The sequence below is a fragment of the Vulpes vulpes genome, chromosome 10 (genome assembly GCF_048418805.1).
Source record: "Vulpes vulpes isolate BD-2025 chromosome 10, VulVul3, whole genome shotgun sequence".
In the NCBI taxonomy this organism is placed as follows: domain Eukaryota; kingdom Metazoa; phylum Chordata; class Mammalia; order Carnivora; family Canidae; genus Vulpes; species Vulpes vulpes.
In genome coordinates, this window is record NC_132789.1 from 66,008,965 (window position 1) to 66,029,639 (window position 20,675).

Below are 20,675 nucleotides of genomic sequence, written 5' to 3' on the forward strand. Positions count from 1 at the left end.
CAATATACATTTGAGCTTTTTCCATATTTTGGCTATCCTGGATAGTGCTGCTATAAACACTGGGGTGCATGTGCCCCTTCAAATTGGTATTTTTGTATCCTTTGGATAAATATCTAGTAGTGCAATTGCTGGGTCCTTGTTGAGGAACCTCCATACTGTTTTCCAGAGCAGCTTGCATTCCCACCAACAATGTAAGTGGCTTCCCCTTTCTCTACATCCTCACCAACATCTATTGTTTTCTGAGTTGTTAATTTTAGCCGTTCTGACTGGTGTGAGGTGGCACACATCATTATCATTATTTTAATTTAAATTCAGTTAATTAACATATAATGTATTATTAGTTTCAGAGGTGGGGTTCAGTGATTCATAGTTGTATATAACACCCAGTGCTTATTACATCAAGTGCCCTCCTTAATGCCCTGTTACCCCATCCTCTCAACCCCCTCCCTTCCAGCAACCCTCAGTTTGTTTTCTATAGTTAAGAGTCTCTTCTGGCTTTCTTCCTCTCTGATTACTCTTATTTTTTCTCCCTATTTCTGTGCTCCTCTGTTTTGTTTTTTAAATTCCACATATGAGTGAAATCATGGTAATTGTCTTTCTCTGATTGACTTATTTCACTTAGCATAATAGCCTCTAGTTCCATCCATGTTATTGCAAATGGTAAGATTTAAATTTTTGATGGCTGAGTAATATTCCATTATATATATTATATATTATTATATAATATATATATCACAGTGTGGAGTTTGATAATTTTTCTACCAATTTTGGATACTAACCCTTTATATTATATGTTATTTGCAAATATCTTCTCCCATTCTGTAGGTTTCCCTTTAGTTTAGTTTTTTTTTTTTTATAATTTTATTTATTTATTTATTTATGATAGTCATACAGAGAGAGAGAGAGATGCAGAGACACAGGCAGAGGGAGAAGCAGGCTCCATACACCGGGAGCCTGACGTGGGATTCGATCCCGGGTCTCCAGGATCTCGCCCTGGGCCAAAGGCAGGCGCCAAACCACTGCACCACCCAGGGATCCCTCCCTTTAGTTTTGTTGATTGTTTCCTTTACTGAGCAGAAGCTTTTTATCCTTATGAAGTTCCAGTAGTTCATTTTTGCTTTTGTTTCCCTTGCGTCTGGAAGTGTCTAGTGTAAGAAGGTGCTGGGCCTGACATCAAAGAGGCTGAGTCTGTGTTCTCTTCTAGGATTCTGATGTGTTCCTGTCTCACATTTAGGTCTTTCATCCATTTTGAATTTATTTTTTGTGTGTGGTGTAAGAAAGTGGTTTAATTTCATTCTTTTGCATGTAGCTATCTAATTTTCCCAATACCTTTTGTTGAAGAGATTGTCTTTTCCATTGGATATTCTTTCCTGTATAATCATAGACTTTTAAAATTCTTATCATACAGGGCATGTGTTGCAATCTATGTTTGGGTTCATTTTTCTTGCATAATCCAAGAAATTGTAAATCATGCCAAAGCCAGTTGTTTTGCCACCACCAAATGGATTCTGAATCCAAATATGAAGGTGGCATTTGGTGTGGTTTTGTACATTTTGGATAGTTTTTCCCAAATTTCTGTCTTAGGCACTAATGCCTTTCCAGATTGAAGGACATTAATGACCATCTGTTTCTGCTAAAGTAGTTGGATGATCATGAACTTCCTGGTCTGGATGGTTACTATGTTGTTCATAATCACAGCCAAGCTTCAAGCAGCCAGGGAGGAAGAGACTGTGTTTTTGTAACTTTCAATTTTAGTTCAGTATTACTTCCCTGAGCAAATGATAGAACATGTATATTTTTTGTTCCGCTTGTGAAACATATTAACAGGCATTAGAAAAATCTTAGAAATTTCACTAACTGCAATACATAAATAAACTTGAATTTGTCATTCAATATAACTCTTGGACCCATTCTTTCAAGAAATATGCCATAATGATGACATATTATATTCAAAAATTTTAATTAGAAGAAACGTCTACCATTAGTTGAGGAACATATGAATCTAAATCCCAAGTCAAATTTCATGACTTGAGTTTCACAAAAGGTGGGTAAAATAAGAATGAATATAATCATTTCTTATTCCCCCATAGGCTACAGTCTTATTTATCAAAATATCAAACTATAGGAAAGAAAACATATGAGCCACCTTTATCATCCTTAAAAAAATACAGAGAACCAAGTACAGTTCATCTATAGAACAGCAATTTATCTTTCATATAATCTCCCGAGATCCTATTCCTACAATATGTAACCCTGAACTTTTGATCTGGTGATCTTGCATCTTATTATGTAATAAACAACCATCATTACCTTTTTTCATTTCTCCTATGAGAATTTGCATCTTTCTCTTTATGATTCTGCCTCTGCCTCTCCTCAGGTAATCAATCACATATTGATATTATGATTATTTATATATATATATATAATATACATATATTATGTATTAGCCACAGTAAGTCATGAAACACATAAAATATTCCAAGGTAAGTGCATATTAATACCATGTCAAATCTTCTAATTTGTGAATAAATTAAAGACTAATCTATAATAATTCTTATCTTTATCATGTGATTGTATTGTTTTAATTCATTTCTGATTGTTTTCACATTTATTAAAAATAAGCTTTTTTTTACTAACTCCATCCAAATTAATTATATATTCCATGTTTTTACTTTTAATTATAGTTATGCCACCACAATAGTTATTCACTGGAAAGAAATTATAAGGTATTAATGAAAGTATCATACGTCACATTTTATTTTATATAGAACATTGTCATTTAAGGAGCCTGGCTCGATAATATGATATGAGAGCTCAAACAAACAAACACCAAGATTGGGAAAATGTCTATGCTTTTAGGGACCACACAGAATTGTATTTATGGATAATAAAAAATATTTTCAGGCTGTTGCTTAGCAACCTACAGTCAAAGAAAAATTTGCATCAGTGCTTAAAGAATAAGGGCTTAGGAAATTAAATTCTTTAACTTTTTGGTATTCTTACCCTTCAAAGCTCATGAATAATATTTGTTCACTTTCTAATTTCATTTGTAGTTATCAGTTTACTTATTAACTTTTATGTGAAAACACAATAAAAAAAGATCTTGGAGAAAGAGGAAGAAGGTGAGGAAGTGAGGGAGGGAAAACCCAGTGATTTCATTACCACTTAAGGAAAACAAATTCTAAGCATAATTACTGTGAAGGTATTATTTCCCCCTCTTTTTCTGATGCTATTTTATGGTAAGCACTACTATATTCTTGTGAAATTATCTCTTTAGTAAATTTCCTATAGGTCAATTCAAAATGAAAGTTAAAACCAGGTACCTAAACCAACAATGTCGCTCCTTTACCACATGTAGTCATTTCATGTACTTTGACAAGCTGTACACTTCTACCTGCATCTCATGAAGAGCAGTGGTAGCATTGTTAGAGTCTAATAATGAGTCATATCCATTTTTAGTTTGCCTTTGAGGTTTAAAAAAGTCACAGGAGCCTAACCAACTATACAACATACAATAATAAGCAATATTATGAAACTATGATAGTTGTACTAATACTAGTTAGTATAGTGCTAACTCCCTAGATAGTGTGTACTAAAACTAGCAGATGATTTCTTTACATAAAAATAAGATCAACATATTCCATTTCCTCTTGTTAGTCCTATTGCTGTTAGTGACACTATGCTGGGTGTCAGAAGTAGAAATCAGTTCATTGTTACTCATACTTATGTGCTCCTGCTGACCATATGTCATAGGCACCTACGTCTTGCTTAACTCTATTTTCTATTCTTTTTCTCAAACTCAAAGCATCCTTTGCATTCACACTGCACCTGTTGCAGTTCATTCATCCATCATCCTTAAAACTGCTTCTAGCCTTTGCTTTACAGTGTAGATATTGCTGAGTGCTCTTTCTGTATCAGTCATTGTATCATTATCTTACCTAAAACCTAGTAAAAACATTCTATTCCCTTCACAGAAAAGTCAGAAACTTTCATGCATGACCCCAAGAGTAGCTTATCGTAGCTGCATAGTCACTCAGTAATTTTTTTCTACATTACATGTTATACTCTAACAATGAGACTGCTATAATTTTCTAAATGCAATGTTTTCCTCCCTCCCTCCCTTCCATTTTCCCTTCCTCCTTACCTTTCTACCTTCTTTCTTGTCCATTACTTTAGGCATATAATCCCTATGCATATCATTCCCTTCTCTTCCTTATTTGGAAAACAACCAATCCTTGATTCTCAGTTTACCATTGATCTTCTCTGAAGCCTCTGTTTAACTCTCCTTTCCAGGAGAGTTGAATATTCCCTCAATAGTCTTAGCACTCTAGCTGACACATACTTCTGATACTATATCATATTATTATTGTTTCCAGGTCAAAGCTCTTATGGGATTAGTAAACATTCTTTTTCTTCAACTTTTTTTCCCCCCTTAGAGCCACCAATACCAATTTCTTTTAGGTTCCAGAGCTCGGTGTATATTCAATTGTCTAATAATGCAATGTTGAAAATGTATTAATTCATCTATTAAATTAATGGTTAAATTAGTAACATTAAATTTTTAAAAGATAACTCAGGGAGAAATTTGATTTCTGAAACACTTGACATTTATTTTTCAGTGAAAAGAATAGTAGAAGGAGATTCCTTGAATCAAAGCCATAATTTGTCATTTACCTTTTTTATTCCACAAATAACAAATATTTATTGGCTATAAATTATATACCCTCCACATAATTGAAATGACCTCTACCATATTTATAATCTCATAGGCAATGGTTTATGATAGAGGAGAAATGGGCTAATATTAGTCGTCATGACTTGGTTTCTAAGATTGAAGAGAGCCAGTCTTTTGCAGAATTGAAGCATGCCACAAGGAAAATTTGCAGCACAAGTTAGGGAAACATACAAAAAAAAAAAAAAAAAGTATGGAAAACCTTTCAAAGAAAAGAAATGGTAAGGACAAAGCCTTGGAGATGAAAGAGATAATATTATTCTGGGAAAATTTTCAGGTAACTAGTAATAAGTAGTTAGCCTTTTCTCATCAGAAGGGAGTCACAGATCCAGGTTAATTTAGTTAATAGGAGTTTATTGCAAGCATATGCACAGAAGTTGGGACACATGGGTGGCTCAGTGGTTAAGTGTTTGCCTTTAGCTCAGGGCCTGATCCCATGAGCTAAATTTAGCTCAGGGCCTGATCCCATGGTCTGTGGATTAGTCCTGCAACTGGAGCCTGCTTCTCCCTCTGCCTATGTCTCTGCCTCTCCCCCTGTGTCTCTCATGAGTAAATAAATAAAATCTTTAAAAAAAATATGCACAGAGGTAAATAAATAGTAATACATTCATTCCTTAATGATTATTGACAATCAATAATGCAACAGGCACTGTGCTAAGATCTAGAGATATGTTAACTACAACAACAACCAACCTTGAGTTTATGGGTTTCTATTCTAGTAAAAGAGAGTTAATATCTTATAGTTCCACACATAATTAACAATCCTGTGACAGAAAAAGTCAGGGTAAAATTCACACATTTAATGAGGAAAACAAATCATAAGAAACTCATCTAGCAGTTGAAAATCTAGACTTTATGGAGACCTGGAATTCATTTAGAATTCAACAGCAACTCTACTAGCCCATTGTTGTGCTAAAATTCTAGATAAGGCATTGGAAGAATAAGTAACTGAGTTTAGGGCCAGAGGTAATAAGTTTGAAATTTTTGTGAGGACATACAACATGATACACCATAATGACATCTTAGCTAATATATTATTTTTCATCAAGATTTAGATGGCAGATAAGAACATAGGGATGGATGAAGGAAGAAGCAAAACATCTTAAAATATATATCAGCAAATAATATACGTTGACTTTCACTGTTTTTGTTGAAAAAATCATTTGTCACTTTTTTTGTTATTCTTTTAAAGATTAATTTTTCTCTCTTTATATTGTGTCATATTCAGTGATGTTAACAAACTGGCCAAAATACAACTGGCAATAAATTTTTCTCATTTAAAATTATTCCGGATAGATGTTAGGTAGAAGGAATCTAAATGTATCATGGCATTTATACAATAACTTTATTACTAAAGTCTTAAAATCTTGGTGGATGAGGTGGGCTTACATTTTAATTATCTACTATCCATTTGAGAGCAATTTCAAAGTAATTTCAATGAAGCACAAAATACATTCAGTTACTCCTTGAGAAAACCCGGATTACCCCAAATTTTGTGCTAAGGATATTATACAGTAGTTATTTAATAACATCATAAACATTGAATTTTTGAGTGATGGTATTAGAATTTCTACATTGTTGCTGTCTGATCAAAGATAAACAATCCATTATAAATAATATCATTAATCAACATTTGAATGCACAGTGTCCTTAAAATATTTTGATCTTACATACTTATGTAATTTTAATGAAATCAAATGTTTAAAAAGAGCATTAAAATATATTTTAGTTAATCTGAGAGTAACATGCTTTTTCTGTGATTATGTAGATTTTTTAAAACAAAAATAGCAGATAAAAGTACTTCATAGAAATAGCAATTGGGATATAAAATGACTCACTAAATATAAGAGTTGTTTTTCCCTTGAAGCACATAATGTCAACTTAATAATGTATCAAATTATTTTTTTCCTTTCAGATGATAACAAAAGTATATTTAGTTACAAAGAAGCAGAACTGCATATTTCTAAACATGTAATTTGCCTGTTGGACAAAAAAGAAAAGAAAAAAAATAGAAAAACAAAATAATTAGTTTTAAATTTTCAACCAAACATTACAGATAAGTTCAATAATCCACTAAGATATTGAAATAAAGTTATTCATCCCCTTAGGAGCAAAATGTTACTTATTCATCTTTATAACCTTTAAACGCCTACTAAACAGTATGTCTTGCACACAATAGGTAATTATTAAATGATAGTTTCTTATTTTTTAAGGAAAAACAGTATCATCTGCTTCTGGATTTTGAAACATCTATTTCTCATAATATTCTTTTTTAATGCAATCTCTTATTTTTATGTTTATGTAACTTAACTGCAACAAGTTTGCTTAATATAATCTGAATTAAATTATATATTATAAATTAATAAATATAATTTTATTCTTCTAGTCAGTTAGTCTTGAAAAACACTTTTGGATCAGTTATTATCAACTCTTATGGGCTATGTAGAAAAAGAAAAAAAAGAGGGTGTTGATAATTCAAAAAACAAAAAGTTTAGTAGAGATCATGGACTCCATAAGTTAATGTATTCTTCAGTGTCTTTACAAACTGGTATTTCCAGTTTTTTGTGATTGTATGTGACAAATGACTACTGGGTATGCTTGAATTAAAACCTCTTAAAGTTTATGAAGCTATTATTCTCTGGAGGGTTAGGCATTATATTTTTCCAAATATTTTTAAAGTTTAGACCTTCAAATTCGTTGAAAAAATAGTGCATTAGATCTTGTGTAACTTTCATTTATTTGTATTCAATCTTTACTAACTTATGAAACCAAGAATCTGCCCTACTTCCAAAAGAAGCCTAATACCTAGTAATTTAAATTTAAACGTATATATTCCAATATAGACTAACTATGCCAATCATAAAATGATGCACCAGTTCATCTATGGTTGCAATGCATCTCTTGATGCAATGTCTATCATTATTTGCTTCAAGAAAAACAAAACAACAAAAGCAAGAGATCATACTAATGTGTTGACCAAAATTCTGTTTATCTCATTCTCTACAGTTTTTTTTTTCCATGGTCAGCAAACATTATATTAAGCAACATTATATTAAACACCAGAGAAAAATAAAAAGAAGAAAAATCAAAACAATCAGAATCAGAATTCTGATTAGATCTAGAAGAAGTAGAAGCAGCAACAACTCGGGAAATAAACAGCTAAAAGAAACAAGCCTTGGAATGATAAACATTTTGGAGCTAACAATCTGAGATTAAAATAACTATAAACAACATCTTAAAAGATCTAGTGAAGCAGGTAAAGGTCATGCTTTGAAAAATGGTAAATTTAGGAGTCATTTAAACCTAAAAGGAAAGAGTATAAAGAAAATGCTACAAGTAAAACAACAAATTAGAGATGAGAGTTTCCTTTGAAAGTTTTATCACAAAATTAGCACTAAAGAGAATGTTCTCAGCATACTGCCTATAGACTATCTCCACAGCACAGAACAGGAAGGTGAAACCAAGGTCGAGTTTAGTGGTTTTCCTGAGGGGGAGAGAGAAGAGTTGGGGTTCCCAGGAGGCCAAAGTATATGGCGGACAGCATACCAGAGAGGAGAGTATTGCAAAGATAGTTCTGGAGGTCTTTGCAAAATCAACCTTGTATCCACAGATGAGAAAAGAACAGCAACATGTATGAAGAAATTACACAAGGCTTGGGGGGAATGGGAACATAAATAACAGTCAATGGATTTGCCACAGGGACATGAATAGCTTGTCTCCCTACTCAAAAAGCCATAATAAAGAAGTTCCTTAATTTATACAACCAGGGATACTATACTCAGAAGATGCTCAACAATACAACAAATTAGCTCTAGGTTTCTCTGGTCCTCTTACCAGAAACACACAAATAAAAGCATAAATTCTCACCATATGTAAAAATTAATTCAGATGGATCATAAAACTAAGTATAACATAATGTGTGTTTACAAAAGCACATATAATCTATGTAAAGAGATAACAAGTATTATTTGCCCCTGCCTGCATAGAGAAAATACCTTGAACAATATTTTTTAACTATATGCTTAAACTAACACCAGAGAGTAAGGTGTTCACATCAAAGAACAATTTGGCAATAATTAAATCGGGAATGAGTGACCAGATATGTGATTCTAGAATAGCCTACCTTAATCCAAGTGATATTTTATATCACAGCAAAGGAATGGATGTAGTGTATATCCATCTGGTAATCCTTAATAAGTAGGTATCTCTAGATACATTGTAGAGATATTAAGGGTTTTTTTGTCCTCAACTCTAGGATTCTTTTTTCTTTTTTTCTTGAGAAATCCTCATTCTTTGTATCTTTTTGTCTGCAAAATTCTAAGATCTTGAGAGCCAATTGGGGTGAAAATCTGCAAGAAATGGGTCAAGACAGTTACTCAACCTAATTCTAATTTCAGCTACATGTTAGCAAACCCAGTTAATCTGTGGTTCATATAAAGTCACCATTTCAGGCAACCACAGTAGCATTTGAGGTTAAAGCTTGGCTTTTGATAAAGTTAATACATTGGCTTAGTCCTATGCTGGGGCATCTGTCTCCCTCAGGGACCTAAAAGAGTGCCTACACAAAGCAGATGGGTTTACTTCACATCATATCCATCATTCCTTTTTTTTTTTTTTTTTTTTTTTTTACCAAACATGGCTATGCAGAGTTATATATGCAGAGCTGAGAAGATTAAAAAAAAAAAGCATACATTAGGTAATTATTAAATGATAGTTTCTTATTTTTTAAAGAAAGAGAGTTTCTTATTTTTTAAGGAAAAATTATTTTATCTACATTAAAACATAGTTTAATTTCTAACGAATATTTTTTTTTCATGAAGAATGGTTTAGTTTTCTTCCCCTCCTTTACTAACAATTTTCTAAAGGATTGACATAACTATTTTAGTGAGCTATGATTCAAGAGTTTTTCATAAAGTGAGAGCAAGTCTTATAAAAACATTTAGCTCATTTTTAAATAAGCCCAATGAATATTAGCTTTTTCTACCAAAACACTAAAATAAAGGATTCAAACTCAAGTTTTATTTGACTGCATTTACTAATCACTATTTCCTTAACAATATTCTAAAGTGCTACCAATTTAAGTGAAGATGTAATATAACTAAGTCCAGAGTGGATATAGCTTTTTTTCAGACTAATCTACTTCCTAATTGCATACCTTAACTGTGCTCTAAATGGACCCAATAGTTTTTTATGTGTTTTAAAAATAAAGTTTTCCTCCACCAGTTCTAATTTTTACATGGAAGTCTTTTAAAACAGAGCCAAAGGCATGCTACATACTGTTTACAGTGAAAAAGAGGAGTTGATTTCTTATAAAAACTAAATAAATTGTATATACCTTTGTGATAGAACATTTGCCCATATCCCATCTTAACTCAGAGCAGGAAAATGTCCTTTTCCCTCCATTTTTACTTTAACCTAGAAGCCAATAATTCAAATTTATTTAACTTGCTTTTCAATAAGATTGTTGATGCAACTTAGTAATTATGGTAAGTTGCTTCATCATTATTCTTCTCAGCTCTGCATATATAACACTGATTGAGTTAAAACTCCTATTTTCAAATTACAATCAGTGGCTAACTAAACTATCATATTTTTAATTTGAAGTAACATTAATTAAGAAGCACTGAAAATTCATCTAAGAGAGAAGCCTAGAGAAACCATACATTTCAGTATATTTATATGCAGATAAAGAATACACACCTACTCCCACACATACCCACACATACATAGAAAGTTATTTTCTTCTTAGGACTAGTTGTGTTGTTTAGGTAATGAAGAAGAGGTTTGGGTTTTTTTTTTTTTCTCCTATATTTACGATATTAAACAGTTTATTTTGAAGAGTTACTTCAATAGTGAGTACTCTTAATTAAAACAAATCTTACACACCAAAACACAAGTTAGTTTTCCAAATGTTTACATAGTTGCCTTTTCCTCCAAAACAACACACCACCCTCAATGAAAAGTATTGTGGCTTTGATTATATAATTAATACATCTGATAGTATCCTTTAGAACTCATCTGTAATAAGTTCCTGAATGAGCTATGATCCTATTATGACACAACCATAATCCAGTCTTTAATGACCTTTTCTCATCAACCAACTATATATGTTTCATTATTAAACACCTGGCTTGCAGGATGTAATAATGAATTCAACCTGAACTGGGAATTTTCTATATTCTACTCATTGTGATATATGCTGAGGACTCAGAGAGGAATAGGGAAAATCTCTGCACTCAAAGAACTTGTCATTAAGTCATGTTCATATAGATAAATCAACAAATGACAGTTAAGTATGATCATTGTAAAGCAAGAAAATCATAGACTGCATGGAGAATGAGTGAGTATTGCTACTTGGGCGAGTTAGGGGAGACTTTGGAGAGGAAGTGATATGTGATTTGGGACAGAAGAATGAATAAACTATTCACCAAGCAGATAAAAAAGCATTTTAAATAATGGAACTTAGGTACTCAAAGAAAGGGATTTACTGTCCTTCTCCAAACAAAATTCAACCATGGTTCTTAACAGAGTCCATGCTAATGTCATTTGTGGGTTATCTGAAGGCTCATTAAAGTTTATTTGATCCCTCTTCAAAGCGCCTTCATAGACTGTGTTTCGTGGTAGCTGTCAGGAAGTTCATTAACATTTAGATTTTACTTCTGAATTCATGGTAGGATTGTACTTTCTTGCCCCTTTACATTTTTTTATTATCGTGTTATATTAGCTTCAAGTGTACAACATAGTCACTCCATAATTTTATACATTAAATAATGCTTACCATGGTAACTATAGTTGCCATCTGTCACCATACAATGTTATTACAATATTACTGACTGTATTCCCTATGCTGTACTTTCCATCACTCTTTTTTATATCTGAATTTATTTTATTTTATACCTGAAAGTTTGTACCTCTTAGTCCCCTTCATATATTTCACACATCCGCTACCCCCTTGCCTCTGTTAAGGGTAGTTCTAAGCAAGTAACTCTCTGATCAAGGAAAGTGGCATGTGTTATATTTAGGCAAATGCTTTTGAATCTAATGCATTATTTGGTGCATTCTCTACCATCTGTCATGGTGGTCATGGACACACATATTGAGAAAGATTCTGGGTCTTTGAGTGACAGTGATAATAAGCAGATCCCAACCATTCCTTTATGGGCACTCAATGTGAGGGAATAATAAACATTTGGTCATATACCAATAAGTTTGGGGGTTATTCCTAACCACAGCATATACTAACCTATCCTGCCAGATGATTGTTCAAACACTCTACTCTTAAGACTTTGGTACCAAAATGAGTGGTTCAATGAGAGAGAAACTTTCTAGATATAAAATGTATATTACTGTATAGTGTTATCACCATATTGTAATGATTCTCCTCAGAGCAGGCACTGCATAGCTCATATACTGATCTTTGAGTGAGCATAGACATTTTTAATCTCAGGCTTTTGCACGTTTTCTTGGCATTCTGCATTATGTCCCCTATAGCACTTATTTTAATTTATAATTGTGAAATTACTGGTGGGATTATTTCATTATTATTTGCCTCCTACATACACCGTGATCCCAAGGAGATAATGCCATGTCAGTATACCTCAGTGAATAGCAAAGATATTGGACCAGGATGAGTATTTAAACAATCAGTGAAAGCTATATAAATAAGTGAATGAATGCATGAGTGTATGAATACATAAATGACTGAGGATACCAAGTGTATATTTATTGACTTTACTGCCCCTAAAGCCTTAGACCAAAAGAGCAGTATGCCAACTTGTTTTAGGTTAGGTTTTATTAGCCAGAAGTTAAAATAATTAAGAAGCACTAAAATTATCAACTTATAATAGGAAGAGGGGATATTTACAAGGATATATTGCAATTTTCTGATTTAACAGATTAGAAAACCAAAATCTATATAGACTTGTGATTTATCAGTGACATTGATTTCAAGTTCATAATAACGAAGAGTTTCCTTCTCAGAATGCAGTTTTCATAATTTTTGTAAAGACTTGAAATCAACTGCTGCCATTTGATAGCTGCATTATCTTGAACAAATATTGAACCCTTTGGGATCTTAGTGTCCTCATCTCTAAAAGAAGAATACCCATATTATCTACCATATAAGGCTGTTATAAGGACTAAAGGAAGTACTATATGAAGATAAGTAAGAAGCATTCCTGGATGTGATATACCCATATACATGTGCTCACACACTATATACAATGAACACTATATATGTACATAAACACATTTGGTCTGATTTTGATGATATTGATGATGGTAAGTGCATATATAGTCAAGTCACTAACTGGATTTTTTTTTTTACAAGTTTCAGAACTGTAATTATTCTTCACACGTATTTTAAGTCTTTGGGAATATTCATGTATTTAGATGAAATGTCTAAGACAAGAATTTTATGAGATAGTGAAGAAATTACAACCATTATGATTAGCTTCATAATTGTGGAATGTTTTAATATTTTTACATTCATATATCTATGGTACTGTTATTTTTGAGTCATAATGTAAAAAAAAAATCTTACTAGGTTATATAATTACTATCATTAGACTCCATTTAAAAGAATTATTACAGGAAAAAAGAGAGAAAGAAAAAAAAGAAAGAGAAAGATGAGTTTATTTATTGTTTTTCTACCCAAAATTCAAACTTGTAAAGACAGGGGAAAATTAATATTTATAAAGAATCCCTTTTGTGTCAGATTTTCAGGCATATAACATATATATGTAAAAACATGTAATATATCATTTATAAATAGATAATTTGTAATGTACACATGTAATTTCACTTTCATATGTTACGTACCAATTTTATAGAGAAAAGAAAACTTAAGACTATGTAAAGATAAACAATTTGTTGAAAGCAATCAACCAGAAAATATTTTTAAGGTCTAGAAAGGAAACAAGTTAATAATACTAATATGGTAAAATCCAAACTAAAACAATATAATTCAAAATTTTAAGAGCGAATTAAGTATAATGTCTAGATGTAAAGAGACCAATTTTTATTTTATTTTATTTATTTTTTTAAGAGACCAATTTTTAAACTTTAGCTCTTTTATTTCACTGATGAATGAAATTTATTTCTTCCATAATGCTTTTCATTATTTTCTCACCATGATCAGTATGTAATTTACTGAGAGGCACCTCTTAAATGATCAGTATACCTTATCATTGTAGCTATAAGGCTTTGCGTAAGTTTTGTCCACATTTTTATTTTGCCCCTTTAGTGTATTGTTTTTCTTTAGCTCTACATGTAGAAACATCACTATCACATCATAAGTACCTAGATAACATTCATTTACTTCTTTCTCAGTTCCTTTGTACTCTATTTTTCCATACTGATAATAGACTCCAGTTAAACAATGAGGTGAAAGCTCCACTAGAAAGTATAAAGCTGACACCTGAAACTAATATAACCTGTGTGTTAATTATACTGCAATAAAAGATGTAAAAAGCAACATATAAGTAAAACTTGAAAAAATGGGCATTCCCATATACTGATAGCCAAAATGTTCTATTTACTTTTAAGGGATAAATTTAATTGGAGCATGAAAGCAAAATGAAGAAGAATTAGTAACAGCTTCTGACATTCATAAGAGAAAAGGCACATTTAGAAGAGAGAGAGTCCATTGGTTTCACCAAAGGGTCCCCAGCCCCCACCTCCAACATGACAAGGGTATAAAAGCCCTCAGCTTCTTCTATGCCTCCTCTAAAGGAATTGGGGAAATAAAAAATGAACAAACAATTGCTTATGACTAAACTTAAATGTATTGCTAGAGTTATTTTAATAGATTAAACTTTCTGCATTGGACTAAAACTTTTCACGTTGCTGGGCCATAGATGAGAGCTAATGAGAAAGAAAGTAAAGGTATTAGCTTTCCTTGGATGCAGTCTAGTATGTTAAATAATACCTATGGTACACTCTATTATGGAATGCTCAGAAAACAACTATATGTTTCTTCTGTTTCCAAGTAAATAAGAGGTTAACGTAGTAGGTTTATGCTATGACGCTCTCTCTACATGACACAACACTAGAGATGCTCAAAGACATTCGTATATATGTGGCTGTAGGCATGAGGAAATTATTATAGCCAACTATAAAATTTTACAAAATATTTTTACTGTAATATCAATAATTAAGATTGTTTCATTGCTAAGAATGTCTCACATCACATTAAAACATTTTCTTTTTAATAAATATTTAAAATAGAAGGTGAACATGATAATTCCCAAGACTGAAGACCCATGATGAAGATGAGTTTCCATGACTCAGACTGGACCATCATTAAAGTCTGGGTATATTTGCTCTCATTTAATTGTTTCTTGCTTGTTTTTATTCTAAAATTATTGGTTTTGTTAAAAATAAATGTGCACACTATGTATGCCATTTAAATTTAATAAAATATTAAAATGAAAAAATTACAATCTTCATATGCTCTGTTCAATGATATTAATAGAACCTTCAGATTTATGTTGACACATTCTAAAACCTTTTGATGATAGAAGTAGAATTCGAAAACTAATCCTTTTCATTTCTTTTGCTTGAGAATCTTCTATTGTCTTTTTTTCCACAGTGTCCATATTTTGGAATTTTTGTATTTTGTAGTACCCCATCTGGTGATGGATTCTGCTAGTGAATACTTTTGCTGACATTAAATATTTTCTGGCAAAATTTGATAAAATTAAAAAAAAAAGAAATTGTGAAACTTTTGTGATACCCACTTAGAGTCTTTTAATAAGAATTTCCCCTCAGAGGCTAGATGGGTTTTTTTTTTGAGTTTTTTTTCTTTCATTTTTTAGGATTCTGAAAGGTCCAAGACTTTTATTTTTCATTTTGCCTTACTAACATGTATCACAAACAGGAAAAATAGCAAATTTTCATAGATATTAAAAGCATAGCAGTGATACTACTTTTTTTTATTCTATTTCAATTGGTATTTTACCAGAAAAAGAACAAGACGTTTTCCAATATCTTTTTCTTTTTCCGTTTCATGTTGCCTTCTTACTTTGTTTCTATTTCCCTTTTTTAGGTTCCTTTTGACTTTCTGTTTTGTTTGTTTGTTTAAAGATTTTATTTATTTTTTCATGAGAGACACAGAGAGAGGCAGAGAAAAGACAGAGGGAGAAGCAGGCTCCCTACCAGGATCCCAATGTGGGGCTTGCTCAATCCTAGGACCTCGGGATCATGGCTTGAGCCAAAGGCAGACACTCAACCACTGAGCCACCCAGGTGTCCTTTTAGGGTCCTTTTGAAATAATATTTTCCACAGCATGGAAATCATTTCTCATAACCTGACTGACACTTCCTTAGGGGGTTACTGTTCCTGGAATATAGCACAGAGATGATTAACAATACAGCATTAAGATATCCCATAAATTTCTTATCCAAGACCAGCAGCACTTGTGATATCTCTGGGCAGGCTGACTCACTGAAAGACAGGTATGAGAGTTTCTCTGTGTAGAAGGAAATTGTGAAATGGAGTCTGTTTATTTTGCTTGTTTTATTTTTCAGTCATTAGTAGCATAAAATGTGGTCTCTGAAACACAATTTGAACATGAATACCTCTCAGCTAGTACTTGTTCTTGACCTGTAGTCCTTGATTAAGCTGTTCTTTTCTCTCATTTCACTTTGTGAAAGCTCCCATTATAAGCTTTCTGTAAACAGAATAGAAAATCCTGACACTATATGTAAAGTATTCCAAAGTTCAAATTCTTGCATTCCAATCTCAAGAATATCCATTATATCTTTTAATATATATCTTTTAATAGACAAGTTTAAGGGTTTCACATCCATTCGTGGAGAATGTGGATTGTTTCTTCTCAATTATATTCAGATTTTCAGAAAATTGCACTTCTGCTTTAAACCAAAGGGGGGAAAAATAGAAAACTTCCAGTTTGACCTATTTTGTTTAAATCTATATTTTTAAAGTGGTAACACAAATATCACAGGTTTTTATCTAGTATTTCCTGACCCTCCAAAAAGTGAAATAGTCCCTCCTTTGGCTCTCCCTATCAGTTGGTTAATATTCCGTTTTAGCAATTGTTGCATTTAATTATAATCATCTGGAATATATAATCTTAAAATTGTCTCAAACACTGTGATTATGCATTTCATCCTTTCCATGAGTACCAAAAAAACAAAAAAGACAGATCTAAAGGAAAGTGGGAAAGGGGTTAGTATTATTATTAAAAGAGAGAAATTACTTGACACTTACTGTACACTAGTTTTATAAGGATTAATCTTCACAACTATCCCCTTCCCAACCTCTACCATGGGGTAGATACTATTATAACCCCATCTTACTTATGAGGAAACTGATTTACAGAGATGTTTAATAACCTGCCAAAAACTAAGCACTTAGTAAATTGTGAAGCTAGAATTTAAAGACAGGCAAACTTACCTCTAAAAGAAGGTTCTCTGTATTAAATGTCTTATTAGAAAGTGATAGAGTTGATCTTAGAAGCATGTTTGGTCAATGGAAAAGCATATTACGGACAATGAAAGTTTTCATATGTTTTTGGCTGATCTATATGTATAAAATACACACATATGCACACAGAATGAAAGAGAGAAATATTTCTTAAAGAGTGCTTGTTTTGGGGATCCCTGGGTGGCTCAGGGGTTTAGCGCCTGCCTTTGTCCCAGGGCGTGATCCTGGAGTCCCTGGATCAAGTCCCACGTCGGGTTCCCTGCATGGAGCCTGCTTCTCCCTCTGCCTGTGTCTCTGCGTCTCTCTCTCTCTGTCTCTCATAAATAAATTAATAAAATCTTAAAAAAAAAGAACGGTGTTTGTTTTAATAGCTAAGAAAATTGAATGGAAGGGAAGATCTCATTGAAAATAACAACTTAAGAAGATAAACCTCTGGGGAAAAAATACACCAAGAAGTGTACAACTTCTATATGAAGAAAATAAACAAAGAACCTATAATAGTCTATATAAGTACTTGAATAAGTGGAATGTTTTTGGATAGAAAAACTTGATAATTTAAATAGATCAAGTCTCAATAAATTAAATCAATCAAGTCTTTCCAGGTTAAGTATGGCTGACTCTTATTTACCTTCCCAACAACCTGTCCACTCTTTCTTTTTTGAAAACAGAAACCCAAATAAGCATATGAAAAGATGTTCCACATCACAGGTCATCAAGGAAATAATAATTTAAATGACAATGAACTATCAATACACAACTATTAGAATGGCCAAGTTCCTGAACACTAACAACTCCAAATGCAGACAATAATCTAGAACAACAGGAACTCTCATTAATTGCCAGAGGGAATGCAAATGGTACAGCCACTTTGGAAGACAGTTCAGCAGTTTCCCACAAAACTAAATACACTGTTAGCATGTAATCTAGCACTTCCACTCCTTGTTATTTACCCAAAGGAGTTGAAGACTTAGGTTCATACAAAAACCTTTATCTATGTAGGTTCATCAATTATAACAAATGTACCACTCTTGTGGGGGTATTGATAATGGAGAGGCTACATAAGTATGGAGGGAGGAGGTATATATATATATATATATATATATATATATATATATATATATATATATTAGTACCTTCCTCTGATTTTGGATGAATCTACAGGTTCTCACAAAAAATAATGACTCAAAATCAAAAGCAAAAACCCTTCTTTCATCAGACACTGAGATGCTCTGTGCTTTAGTGAAAGCCAAAGTCTTCCTCATCTTGAGAGGTAAATTTTTATTAATTCACTTGCCAGTGATTTGTTCTATAATAGGCATCAATGGAATTGTTACAAAATAAGATGAGTTCTGCAGAGAGCTCCTGGAAAAATGTTCTTGACTCTGAATACAAAGAAGAAATATATTTTTCCTTTGACCTTGGACTTTGGGAGTGCTTGAAGATGACATAGCTACCATGTGATTGTTAGGGTCAAGTCTGATGGCAAAATTCAAAACAGCAAGTATAGTAAAGCAAAATCAAGGGAGAATCCATCTATGAAGCACTGACTTAGCTAACCCAATATCATGGTCTTTGGCTGTCTTGTCATATGAGTTAATAAACTACTACTTCATTTATAATGTTTTATATTAGACATTCAAACAATTCCTGCTAATGCAGAAAAAAAAATCTGATATATGGCTTTAAAGATTTTTTTTTTAATTTTAGAGAGAGAGAGAGAGCGCGCATGAGCTGAGGGAGGGAAAGAGGGAGATGGAGAAAATCTCAAGCAGTCTCCACACTGAGGGTGGAGCCCAGTGAGGGGCTCAATCCCAAAACCGTAGGATCATGATCTGAGCTGAAATCAAGTGTAAGACACTTAACTGAATGACCTATCTAGGTGCCCCCTGATTAATCAGTTTACAAACTGAATAAACGTCATTGTTTATTCAGTCAATAAACAATGACGTTTATTCAATTTATATCCGTTGATATGGTACAACCCAGAATATAATCTATAAGATACATTGTTATATGAAAGAAACAGTATATTGAAATATCTAACAGGAGGGGGATATCATGGACTAGAGTCAACCAGAAACCATAAAATTTACCCTAGGAAAAATTTATTAAAAGGAATACAGGAAAAAAACAAAGTGTCATTAATAATTCCATCTTGGAAGACCTGTCAAGAAAAACACAGAAAAGTGGAAAAAAATAGTACTTCCTATCACTTCCATATTCCTTTTTTTCTTTATTTTCTTTGCCTTTTCATTACTTTTTGATTTTTATGCTGAAATCTGTAGTCAGAAAAGCTGCAAATGACTACTTCTATTCTGGAAAGAAAATATAGTTTTAATTTTAATTTGATCTCTCTCTGTGTGTGTGTGTGTGTGTGTGTGTGTGTACAGAACTTTTGACTGAGTCTCCTGAGAGTTAGAAGTCTATCAATATAATGAAGACACCAGAATGGAATAAGGAACACTCTGCTTGCCAGGCTGAAGAGAAAATCTTTAGAAGAAAACACTTCAGTTCTTTCTGGTTCTAACATTCTACTTTCATTTCCCTTTGTTCCAAAAGCCTAAGGAGGGGAATCTTAATATGCAATTATCTAGCCTCAGCCTCCACATGAGTAGTTGACTGAATGCTGATTAAACTTTAGTATCGCAATCTTGTTTGAAAACCTCAGAGCAAGAGGTACTTTATTTTCCAGGTATCAAGAATAAACACTTTGAACTCTTTAGCATGGGAATAATTCTCTGAAAATGTCAAGTTCTGGTTTCCAAATTTTCTATGCTTCTAAAATGATGAGAATTTACAGCATACACAAACGACCTTGTCCCTGAGCCACATTAGCTGCTTATTCAGCACGGTGACCTTCCCCTCCAAAGACTTTACTGTAAATCAGTGATGAAGATGTCAGGTCCAGGTTCACAGTTCAGTGTCATCATTTTCTTTTCTTAATGGAAGGGCCTAAACACGGTGGCTACAAAGTGTTCCATCAAACTGAGTATCTGCTATCAAACACAATGTAACATGTTTTTACTTTTCTCTAAACTGTTTAGCTGAATTTGCCCTCTCTTACACCTTAAGAAATGACATGGATTCTATCTCTGTCTCTCTCCCCACTCCACATGAATATATGTTTTAAAACATGGAACACATTCAAATGGATGGGGTAGGAGGACAAAAAGTTTGGCATTTCTAAATATGTTAAGACATTTTAGATTAGGGTAAATGTGTTATGCTGAATTTAATTTACCTTAATGTGGTCATTTTTATCCATCCCTGATGAATGAGGGCTGAGATTCAGGAGTGACCTCAGCCTTTACAAGGAAAGGCTTTGACCCTCAAGACGAAGTAAAAGGTTGCAACAACTAATGTAGGAGGGATAAGTTTTATGTTTGCATCCTATCCTCTTATAATGATTATAAAGTAGAATACAATAAACTACCCCATTAAGGAGTTCTAAAATATATCCAGTCTTTGTAAAAAAAGAAGGTGTGCTACTATAATT